At 43.8% G+C, this 12,475-nt stretch overlaps 1 protein-coding gene across 3 annotated transcripts in view; it reads right to left on the bottom strand.

Moving 5' to 3' along the window:
- LOC105467160 (ALF transcription elongation factor 4) overlaps window positions 1-12,475 on the bottom strand; it is an 88,558-nt gene that overhangs the window by 40,758 nt on the left and 35,325 nt on the right. The window lies entirely within an intron of this gene.

Genomic DNA, 12,475 nt, shown 5'->3' with positions numbered 1-12,475 from the left:
AAGCTTATATCCAGAGGTAAATTCTAACAAACACTTAAAGAAAAAAATACCACTTCTGGCCGGGCACAGTGGCTCATGCCTGTAATCCCAGCACTTTGGGAGGCCGAGGCAGGCGGATCACGAGGTCAGGAGATGGAGACCATTCTGGCTAACACAGTGAAACCCCGTCTCTACTAAAAATACAAAAAATTAGCCAGGTGTGGTGGCGCATGCCTGTAGTCCCAGCTACTCGGGAGGCTGAGGCAGGAGAATGGCATGAACCCAGGAAGCGGAGCTTGCAGTGAGCCAAGATTGCGCCACTGCACTCCCGCCTGGGTGACAGAGCAAGACTCTGTCTCAAAAGAAAGAAAGAAAGAAAGAAAAAATACCATTTCTATGCACACTATTCCAGAAAATGGAAGGGGAAGCAATTATTTCCTAATCTATTCTATAAGGCCATCATTACTCAGATACCAAAACAAGGCAAGGATATGAAACCATTCTCACAGGGTTAAACAGAATTCTGGACAAAAATACAATTATAATTAAGCATTAATTATACTGCACTTCGACTCACTTGTTTTGTTTTTTTGTTTTTTTGGGTTTTTTTTGAGATGGAGTCTCGCTCTGTCACTCAGGCTGGAGTGCAGTGGTACGATCTCGCATCACTGCAACCTCCACCTCCTGGGTTCAAGCGATTCTCCTGCCTCAGCCTCCTGGGTAGCTGGGAACTACAGGCACCTACCACCATGCTCGGCTAATTTTTCTATTTTTTGTAGAGACAGGGTTTCACCATATTGGCCAGGCTGGTCTTGAACTCCTGACCTTGTCATCCCCCCACCTCAGCTTCCCAGAGTGCTGGGATTACAGACGTGAGCCACCACACCTGGCTGACTCACTTCTTTGTAACAGAAAGTCACTAACACTAGATACTGACCATCGGAATCCCCATTGTTCCTACAGATAGAATTTCTGAAATTAGAAACTTAAAGCTTTTGTTTAAGAATTGCTTAAGGCTAGGTGTGGTGGCTCACATCTGTAACCCCAGCACTTTGGGAGGCTGAGACAGGTGGATCACGAGTTCAGGACCAGCCTGGGCAACACTGGGAAACCCTGTCTCTACTAAAAAATACAAAAATTAGCTGGGCGTGGTGGCGGGCACCTGTAATCCCAGCTACTCGGGAGGCTGAGGCAGGGAGAATCACTTTAGCTAGGGAAGCAGAGGTGATAATGAGCTGATACCATGCCACTGTACTCTAGCCTGGGTGATAGAGTGAGATGCTGTCTCAAAAAAAAAAAAAAAAAAAGAGTCGCTTAAGCAGGACAGTCTCAGTAGCTCATGCTTATCAACCCAGTGCTTTGTGAGGCCTAGGCAGGAGGATTGCTTTAGGTTAGGAGTTTGAGACCAGAGTGGGCAACACCATGAGACCATTTCCACAAAATTTTTTTTTTTTTAAATCAAGAGTTGCTTAAGCACAGTGGAACAGCTGAAGCCAACCAGTTTAAAGATCCCCACAGAGGAACAGAATTAGCATGAGAATACTGCTTGTACATCTTCCCAACGCATGATTTCACCCAGCATTCTTTGACAAATCAATGATCTTAATACTTCAGCCCACTCCATAATCCTTAAAAGCCATGGTCTCAACTCCTTGGGAAGACAGATTTGAGGTTTCCTCTCATCTCTTTGTTTGAAGGCCCTATAATTAAATTCCTTCTCTGCAGCAACCCAGTGTCTCTGTTATTGACTTGCTGTGTGCATCAGACAACAGACCTGTTATGGTTACAGATGTAAGAACAGAACAATACAGACCAAAATAGCCCAGGAATACAGATGCAAAAATTAGAAAAAACTTTTAAAATCAATTTCAGCACTATAAAAAAATACATCATGACTAAGTAGAGTTTATATCAGGAATGTAATATTGATTTAACATTTAAAATTTAACCAATGTTTTTTATTTTTATTTTTTGAGATGGAGTTTCACTCTTGTTGCCCAGTGGAGTGCAATGGTGCAATCTTGGCTCACTGCAACCTCTACCTCCTGGGTTCAAGCGACTCTCCTGCCTCGGCTTCCCGAGGAGCTGGGATTACAGCCAAGTGCCACCAAGCCCAGCTAATTTTGTATTTTTAGTAGAGATGGGGTTTCTCCATGTTGGTCAGTCTCATCTCGAACTCCTGACCTCAGGTGATCCGCCCGCCTCAGCCTCCCAAAATGCTGGGATTACAGGCGTTAACCACCATGCCTAGCCAAATTTAACCAATGTTATTCACCATATTAATACAAATAAAAACAGGAAAATCTTATGATCGTTCCAATAGATTTAAAAAGTATTCAACAAAATTCAAAATTCATTCCTAATGAGAACTCTTAGGCAAAGAGGAATAGAAGAATTTCCTTAATGTAATAAATGACATCCACAAAAAGCCTACAGCTAACATCACACTTAATAATGAAAGACTGGATACTTTCTCCTCTATAGTAAAAAATAAGGCAAGAATGTCTGATCTCACTACTGGCATTCAACATCATACTAGAGATTCTAGCTAGTGCAATAAAGCAAGAATATAAAATAAGGCATTCATTTGAAACAAATATAACATCTTTATTCACAGGTGAAATGACTGTCTAAGTAGGAAACATGGTATCTACAAAAATGCTATTAAAATTAAGTAAATTTAGAAAAATTATAAGATAGGCCGGGCGCGGTGGCGCAAGCCTGTAATCCCAGCACTTTGGGAGGCCAAGACGGGCGGATCACGAGGTCAGGAGATCGAGACCATCCTGGCTAACACGGTGAAACCCCGTCTCTACTAAAAAATACAAAAAACTAGCCAGGCGAGGTGGCGGGCGCCTGTAGTCCCAGCTACTCGGGAGGCTGAGGCAGGAGAATGGCGTAAATCCGGGAGGCGGAGCTTGCAGTGAGCTGAGATCCGGCCACTGCACTCCATCCTGGACGACAGAGCGAGACTCCGTCTCAAAAAAAAAAAAAAAAGAAAAATTACAAGATAAAACATAAAATTACACATGAAAGGTATTTCTTTTCTTTTCTTTTCTTTTTTTTTTTTTTGAGACAGAGACTCACTTTGTCTCCCAGGCTGGAGTGCAATGGCGCAATCTTGGCTCACTGCAACCTCCGCCTCCCAGGTTCAAGGAATTATCTTGCCTCAGCCTCCCAAGTAGCTGGGATTATAGGTGTGTGCCACCGCATGTGGCTAATTTTTGTATTTTTTAGTACAGATGGGGTTTCACCATGTTGGCCAGGCTGGTCTCGAACTCCTGACCTCAGGTGATCCTCTTTAGCCTCCCAAAGTGCTGGGATTACAGGCATGAACCACTGCATCCGGCCCATGAAATGTATTTCTATAAATTAGCAAGGAAAAATCAAATACTGAAATTTTTATAAAATTCCATTTATAATAGCACTAAAAAAATCAAACAGGGCCAGATACAGTGGCTCATGCCTGTAATCCCAGCACTTTGGGAGGCCAAGGAGGGCAGACCACTTGAGGCCAGGAGTTCAAGACTATCCTGGCCAACATGGTGAAACCCTGTCTTTCCTAAGAGTATAAAAATTAGCTGGGTGTGGTGGTGCAGGTCTGTAATCCCACCTACTTAGAAGGCTGAGGCTACACTGAGCCAAGATTGTGCCACTGCATTCCAGCCTGGGTGACAGAGCAAGACTGTCTCAAAAAAAAAAAAATCAGCCAGGCACGGTGACTCACGCCTGTAAGCCCAGCACTTTGGGAGGCTGAGGCGGGCAGATCAATTGAGGTCAGGAGTTTGAGACCAGCCTCGTCAACATGGCAAAACCTTGTCTCTACTAAAAATATAAAAATAAGCTGGGGACATGGTGGACGCCTGTAATCCCAGCTACTTGGGAGGCTGAGGCAGGAGAATCGCTTGAACCCAGGAGGCAGATGTTTCACTGAGCACCACTGTACTCCAGCCTGGGCGACACAGCGAGACTCTTTCAATAAAACAAAAAGAATAACTCTGACAAAAGATGTCCAAAATCTATATACTGAAAACTACAAAACAATACTGAACGTAATTAAATTAGACTAAAATAAAGAGAAATAAGGACTCATGGGTCAGAAGACTCAATACTGCTAAGACACCAATTCTCCCCAAATTGATCTATAGATTCAACTCAATCCCTGTTAAAATCCCACAAGGCTTTTATGTTGAAATTGACGAGGTGTCCTTCTTTTTTTTTTTTTGAGACAGAGTCTTGCTCTGTCGCGCAGGCTGGAGTACATGCAGTGGCATCATCTTAGCTGACTGCAACCTCTGCCTCCCAGAGACTCCTGCCTGAGCCTCCTGAGTAGCTGAGATTACAGGTGTGCACCACAACGCCCCATGCCCAACTACTTTTTGTATTTTTAGTAGAGACGGGGTTTCACCATGTTGGCCAGGCTAGACTCAAACTCCTCCTTAGGTGATCCACCTGCCTTGGCCTCCCAAATTGCTGGGATTACAGGTGTGAGCCACTGTGCCCAGTCTAAAATTCTTATGAAAATGCAAATGGCCAGGCCGGGCGCGGTGGCTCACGCCTGTAATCCCAACACTTTGGGAGGCCGAGGTGGGCGGATCACAAGGTCAGGAGATCGAGACCATCCTGGCTAACACAGTGAAACCCCATCTCTACTAAAAATACAAAAAATTAGCTGGGCGCGGTGGCGGGCACCTGTAGTCCTAGCTACTCAGGAGGCTGAGGCAGGAGAATGGCGTGAATCTGGGGGGCGGAGCTTGCAGTGAGCCAAGATCCGGCCACTGCACTCCAGCCAGGGGGACAGAGCGAGACTCCTTCTCAAAAAAAAAAAAAAAAAAAAAAAAGAAAATGCAAATGGCCTAGAAAAGTCAGATCTACTTTGAAAAATACTAATACAATTTGAGGATTTACATTGTAGTGACTTTACAGTAAGTCCTGAAGTCGAACCATCAAGACAGGCTCATATTGGCACCATGACAGACAAACAGGTTAATGAAACATAAAAAGTCAGAAATGCACCACACATACAGAGTCAACTACAACTGCAAAGGCAATTCAATGGAAAGAGAAGGCTTTTAAATAAAGATGCTAATTGAATATGTACATACAAGAGGATAAAACTTCATTCCATATATTGTAACAACATAGAAAAATTAGCTTAAGATAAATCATAGGTCGAAATGTAAAACCTAAAACTATAAAAAAAAAATCTAGGAAAGGCTGGGCACAGTGGTACACGCTTATAATTTTAGAACTTTGGGAGGCCAAGGCAGGTGGGTCACTTTGAGCTTAGGAGTTCGAGACCAGGCTGGACAACATGGCAAAACACCATCTTTACTAAAAATATAAAAATTTGCAGGGTGTGGTGGCGCACACTTGTAATTCCAGCTATTCGGGAAGCCAAGGCATGAGAATCACTTGAGGCCAGGAGTCAGATGTTAACAGTGAGCCAAGATCACACCACTGCACTCCAGCCTGGGTGACAGAGTGACTCTCTCTCAAAAAAAATAAAAATAAAAAGTCTAGTATAACTGAGAGCAGAGTCCCAGCTATGCAGGAAGCAGAGGAGGGTGAGGATCACCTGAGCCCGCAAGTTCAAGACTAGCCAGGGCAGCACAGCGAGACCTGGTCTCTTATTTAAAAGAAAAAAAAAAAAAAAAAAAAAGAAGTCTAGGAAACAACATAGCAGGATTTGGGTTAGGCAAAGATTTTTCTTTTTCTTTTTTTTCAAATGGAGTCTTGCTCTGTTGCCCAGGCTGGAGTACACTGGCGCAATCTTGGCTCACTGCAACCTCCGCCTCCTGGGTTCATGCGATTCTCCTGCCTCAGTCTCCCAAGTAGTGGGATTACAGGTGCCCGCCACCATGCCCAGCTAATTTCTGTAATTTTAGTAGAGTCGGCGTTTCGCCATGTTGGCCAGACTGGTCTCGAACTCCTGACCTCAAGTGATCTGCCCACCTCAGCCTCCCAAAGTGCTGGGATTATAGGTGTTAAGCCATCAGCCCAGCTGGCAAACATTTTTTTTGAGACAAGGTCTCACTCTGTCACCTAGGCTGGAGTGCAGTGGCATAATCATGGCTCACTGCAGCCTCAACCATCCAAGTTCAAGCAATCCCCCACCTCATCCTCCTAAGTAGCTGGGACTATAGGCTGTACCACCACACCTGGCTAATTTTTACATTTTGTGTAGAGGTGGGGTCTTGCCTTGTTGACCAGGCTAGTCTCACACTCCTGGCCTCAAGTGATCTACCCACCTCAGCCTCTCAAAGTGCTAGGATTACAGGCAAGAGTCACCTCGCCCAGCCAGGCCAAGATTTCATAGACACCAAAAACATGACCTGTAAAAGAAAACACTGAAGAAGTGGACTTTATACAAATTAACATGTGTTCTTAGAGGGATACTATAAAGAGAATGAAAAGGTAGTCCACAGAGCAAGAAAACAAATTTCCAAATCACATATATGATAATGGCAATAAGAATCTGAGCCCATTTCAGGCTGGGCGCAGTGGCTCATGCCTGTAATCCCAGCACTTTGGAGGCCGAGGTGGGCAGATCACGAGGTCAGGAGATGGAGTCAATCCTGGCTAACATGGTGAAACCCCATCTCTACTAAAAATACAAAAAATTAGCCGGGCGTGGTGGCGGGTGCCTGTAGTCCCAGCTACTCAAGAGGCCGAGGCAGGAGAATGGCATGAACCCAGGAGGCGGAGGTTGCAGTGAGCCGATATCCCACCACCGCATTCCAGCCTGGGCCACAGAGCGAGACTCCATATCAAAAAAAAAAAAAAGAATCTTAGCCCATTTAAAAATGGGCAAAATATTCAGACACTGCAACAAAGAAGATAAGCAAGTGTCAAATCGGTACATGAAAAAGATGCTCAAGATACTCTGTCTCTCAAGAAATGTAAATTGAAATCACAATGAGGTACACAGAGTAGTACTATATCAAGTGTTAGTAAGGACAATATCAAGTGTTAGTAAGGACATGGAACAAGTGGAACTCTCATATACCATTGGCAGGAATATAAAATGGTTCAACCACTTTGGAAAATAGTATGACAGTTGTTTTCTTTTCTTTTTTTTTTTTTTTTTTGAGACAGAGTTTCACTCTTGTTGCCCAGGCTGGAGTACAATGACGCGATCTCGGCACACTGCAACCTCCGCCTCCCTGCTTCAAGTGATTCTCTTGCCTTAGCCTCCTGGGATTACAGGCATGCGCCACCACGCCTGGCGAATTTTGTATTTTTAGGAGAGACGTGATTTCTCCATGTTGGTTAGGCTGCTCTCGAACTCCCAACCTCAGGTGATCCACCCAACTTGGCCTCCCAAAGTGCTGGGATTACAGGTGTGAGCCACTGTGCCCAACATGACAGTTGTTTTCTAAAATTTTTTTTTTCCCCCAGACAGGGTCTCTCTCTGTGACCCAGGCTAGAGAGTAGTGGCATGATCTCTGCTCACTGCAGTCTCAACCTCCTGTGGTCAAGCAATCCTCCCACCTTAACCTCCTGAGTAGCTAAGACTACAGGCCTGTGCCACCATGCCAGGGTAATTTTTTAAAATTTTTTTGTGGAGACAGAGTTTCATTATGTTGCCTACACTGGTCTCAAATTCCTGGACTCAAGTGATCCTCCCACATCAACCTCTCACATTACTAGGATTACAGGTGTGAGGCATAGACACCTACCATATACCTAACCACCCCACTAACAGGATTTATAATACAGAAATAAAAGCAGGCCAGGCATAGTGGCTCACGCCCGTAATCTCAGCACTTTGAGAGGCCAAGGCAGGAGAACTGCTTGAGCCCAGGAGTTCAAGACCAGCCTGGGCAACGTGGCAAAACCTTGTCTCTACAAAAAAATACAAAAAGTAGCCAGACATAGTTGCATGCGCCTGTAGTCCCAGCTATTTGGGAGGCTGAGGTGAGAGACTACTTGAGCCCGGCAGTTCGTGAGTGCAGTGAGCCATGATCATGCCACTGCACTCTAGTCTGGACAACAGAGATCTTGTCTTTTAAAAAAAAAAGAAGTAAACGTTTATACAAAGATTTATACACAAATATTCACATCAGCTTTATTTTTAATAACCAAAAACGAGGCTGGGTGCAGTGGCTCACACCTGTAATCCCAGTACTTTGGGAGGCTGAGGCAGGTGGCTCACAAAGTCAAGAGATGAAGACCATCCTGGCCAACATGGCAAAACCTCGCCTCTACTAAAAATACAAAAAATTAGCTGGGCGTGGTGGCACGTACCCGTAGTCCCAGTTTCTCAGGAGGCTGAGGCAGGAGAATCACTTGAACTCAGTAGGCAGAGGCTGCAGTGAGCCAAGATCACGCCACTGCACTCCAGCCTGTGCAACAGAGCAAGACTTTGTCTCAAAAAAATAATAATAATTTTTTAAAGTCAGCCAGGCATGGTGGTGCATGCCTGTAGTCCCCACTACTCAGGAGGCTGACGCAGGAGGATCACTTGAGCCTGGGAGGTCGAGGCTGCAATGAGCCATGATCATGCCACTGCACTGCAGCCTGGCCACAAAGTGAGACCCTGTCGCAAAGAAAGAAAGGAAAGAAAGGAAAGGAAAGAGGCCGGGCGCAGTGGCTCATGCCTGTAATCCCAGCACTTCGGGAGGCTGAGGCAGGCGGACCACTAAGTCAGGAGATCAAGACCATCCTGGCTAACATGGTGAAACCCCGTCTCTACTAAAAATACAAAAAATTAGCCGGGCGTGGTGGTGGGCGCCTGCAGTCCCAGCTACTCAGGAGGCTGAGGCAGGAGAATGGCATGAACCCGGGAGGCAGAGCTTGCAGTGAGCCAAGATCACACCACTGCACTCCAGCCTGGGTGACAGAGTGAGACTCCATCTCAAACAAAAAAAAAAAAAAAAAAGAAAGGAAAGGAAAGAAAGGAGAGAGAGAAAGAAAGAGAGAGAGAGAGAGAGAGAGAGAGAGAGAGAAAGCAAGGAAGGGAGGAAGGGAGGGAGGGAGGGAGGGAGGGAGGGGTGGAGGGAGGGAGGGAGGGAGGGAAATACAGTTTTCAGTTTACTATAAACTTAGTGGTGGGCACTGTAGCTTGTGCTTGTGACACTGAAACAGAAGGATGGCTTGAAGTCAGGAGTTTGAGACCAGCCTGGGCAGTATAGTGAGACCCCCATCTCTATATAAAAGTCTAGCATGGTAGTAAGCATCTGTTGTCCGAGGTACTCAAGAGGCTGAAATGAGAGGATTGCCAGAGCTCAGGAGTTCAAGTGTATAGTGAGCTATATGACAACTGTACTCCAGCCTAGGTAAGACCAGCCTAGGTGAGACCTCAGTCTCTAAAAAAATTAAAATATAATAAATAAGTAAAATTTAATATGCACTTACCCTATGAACCAGCAATTCTACTTTTTACTATGTGACCCAGTATTTACCCAGGATAAAAGAAAACATGAATGTTTATAGATACTTTATTCTTAACAGTCTAAATCTGGAAATAACCCAAATGTTCATCAACAGGAAGCAAATGTTGGTATTTCCATATCATAAAATACTGATTGGGAACAAAAAAAGAAAAACTGGGCCAGGCGTGGTGGCTCACACCTGTGATCCCAGCACTTTAGGAGGCCGACACAGGCGGACCGCGAGGTCGGGAGTTTGAGACTAGCCTGACCAACATGGCGAAACTCCGTCTCTACTAAAAATACAAAAATCAGCAAGGCGTGGTGGTGCATGCCTGTAAGCCCAGCTACTTAGGAGACTGAGGCAGGAGAATCGCTTGAACCCTGGAGGCGGAGGTTGCAGTAAGCCGAGATCATGCCACTGCACTCTGGGAGTGAGACTCAGAGCGAGACTCCATCTCAAAAAAAGAAAAAGAAAAAGAAAAACTATGGATACAATCAAGAACATGGAAGAATTACAAAACTGTATACTGAGAAAATGAAGGTAAATATATAAAAGAAGCACATGATGTACTGATTCCATTCACATGAAATTCTAGAAAAAAAAAAACTTATCTAGAGTGACATAAAATAGACCAGAAATTGCAATAGGGACAGTGGTAGAGGCAAGGGAGACTACAAAGGAATATGAAGAAATTTGGGGGTAATGGAAATGTTCTAATTCTTAATTATGGTGGTGGTTATACAGGTGCACATATGTATCAAAACTCAAACTGCAGGCCGGGCGCAGTGGCTCGGGGATTACGCCTGTAATCCCAGAACTTTGGGAGGCAGAGGCAAGTGGATCACCTGAGGTCAGGAGTTCGAGACCAGCCTGGTCAACATGGTGAAACCCTGTCTCTACTAAAAATACAAAAAATTAGCCGGGCGCGGTGGCTCACGCCTGTAATCCCAGCACTTTGGGAGGCCGAGACGGGCGGATCACGAGGTCAGGAGATCGAGACCATCCTGGCTAACACGGTGAAACCCCGTCTCTACTAAAAAATACAAAAAACTAGCCAGGCGAGGTGGCGGGCGCCTGTAGTCCCAGCTACTCGGGAGGCTGAGGCAGGAGAATGGCGTGAACCCGGGAGGCGGAGCTTGCAGTGAGCTGAGATCCGGCCACTGCACTCCAGCCTGGGTGACAGAGCGAGACTCCGTCTCAAAAAAACAAAACAAAACAAAACAAAACAAAACAAAACAAACAAACAAAAAAAAATTAGCCAGGCGTGGTGGTTCGCGCCTGTAATCTCAGCTACTTGAGAAGCTGAGGGAGGAAAATCACTTGAACCCAGGAGGCGGAGGTTGCAGTGAGCCGAGATCACACCACTTCACTCCAGCCTAGGCAAAAGAGCAAGACTCCATCTCAAAACAAACAAACAAACAAAAAACAAAACTCAAACTGCACATTAAATACCAGTGCATTGGCCAGACGCGGTGGCTCACACCTGTAATCCTAGCACTTTGGGAGGCCGAGACGGGTGGATCACCTGAGGTCAGGAGTTCAAGACCAGCCTGGCCAACATGGTGAAACCCTGTCTCTACTAAAAATACAAAAATTAGCTGGGCGTGGTAGTGGGCACCTGTAGTAACAGCTACTCGGGAGGCTGAGGCAGGAGAACTGCTTGAACCCAAGAGGCAGAAGTTGCAGTGAGCAGAGATCACACCACTGCACTCCAGCCTAGGTGACAAGGGGAGACTCCATCTCAGGAAAAAAACCAAAATAAATAAATAAATAAATACCAGTGCATTTTGTATATGTAAACAAAGATATAAAAGGTAAGAGTGACATGGCATAAATATAGACAAAAAGTTTTTAAATCTACCTGACATCATTCACGAAGGTAAACATAAAAAATAAAACTAAAAACCACATTGAAAGAAAAATAAGAGGGTATGTTTATGATTCTAGAAAAAGAAAAGTCTTCTTTAACATTAAAAGCAAAAACTATAAAGGAAGAGAAAGATAAATTTTATTCATCAAAAATTAAAAACTTTAGACCATAAAAAGAAAAGAATCTAACTGGTAGATAAATTTTCAGCATGTATAAGAAATTATTGGAATCCAGAATTCAAACAAAACAACACAAAACAAAAAAGGAAGACCACCTAAAACTCAATAGGTAAAAAATGCAACCCAAAGGACAGTGAGAATAAGCAAATTTACCCACAAAGAAACCAAATGGATAACAAATATGTAAAGATGATGAACCTCACTAGCAATCAAGCAAATGGAATGCCATTTTCACTCAAAACACTGCTGTTTAATAATATCAAATGGTGGTGTGCATGTGTGAAACAAAAGGTAATACAAGTGGGAATACTGGCTGGTACAAATCCTGTAATAGAACTATGGAAGGAATTTGTGAGAGTATATATTAAGTATATACTCTCAACACTCAGCAATTCTACTTTTTGCTTTTTACCCTAAAGAAAATCACATGCACACAGAAGGCATGAACAAAGATACCAACTGAAGAAACATTTATAGAAATGAAAACTTGCTATCAGCTTAAATACCAAAGAGAAATGGCTAAACAAACTAGGATACATTAACACTACCGATGCAATTCAAAGAAACAAAACACCTCTACATGTAGTAACATAGACAGGTCCCCAAGACCTACTGCTGACTGGTGAAAGATACAGAACAATATTATTTGTGTAGAAATAAATGAGAAAATGCTTACATGTAATGATTATACATGTATTACATGAATATAGACTTGCAAAGGTACTTATGAAAGGAGCTCTGTTGGGATGAAGGGGACGGAATTGGGGAAAGGCTATTATTAGGGGTCCTGGTCAAACTTTCACTAGGAGAATGTATTTCTGTATTATTTGTGTTAAGTGTAAATTAATACTGTTAAGTACAAGTTTAAAAAAAAAATCAATCTGCTGATTTTAAACAACCTTGGAACTGTTATCTGAGGAACCTCCTTCCATGGGACATAAGTATGGTTGCTATGTCTTATAGAAACAGGTTCTTAAAACAACAGTTTGAGAAGCCCTTACCACCTCAGGCCTACAATACCATAATAGTTTGCAATAAATATGAATGTCTTTTTTTTTTTTTTTGATAG

This window comes from Macaca nemestrina, chromosome 6, assembly GCF_043159975.1.
Source record: "Macaca nemestrina isolate mMacNem1 chromosome 6, mMacNem.hap1, whole genome shotgun sequence".
NCBI classification, from domain to species: domain Eukaryota; kingdom Metazoa; phylum Chordata; class Mammalia; order Primates; family Cercopithecidae; genus Macaca; species Macaca nemestrina.
Note: the sequence above shows the minus strand (reverse complement) of the source record. Positions and strands in the feature narration are given on the sequence as shown.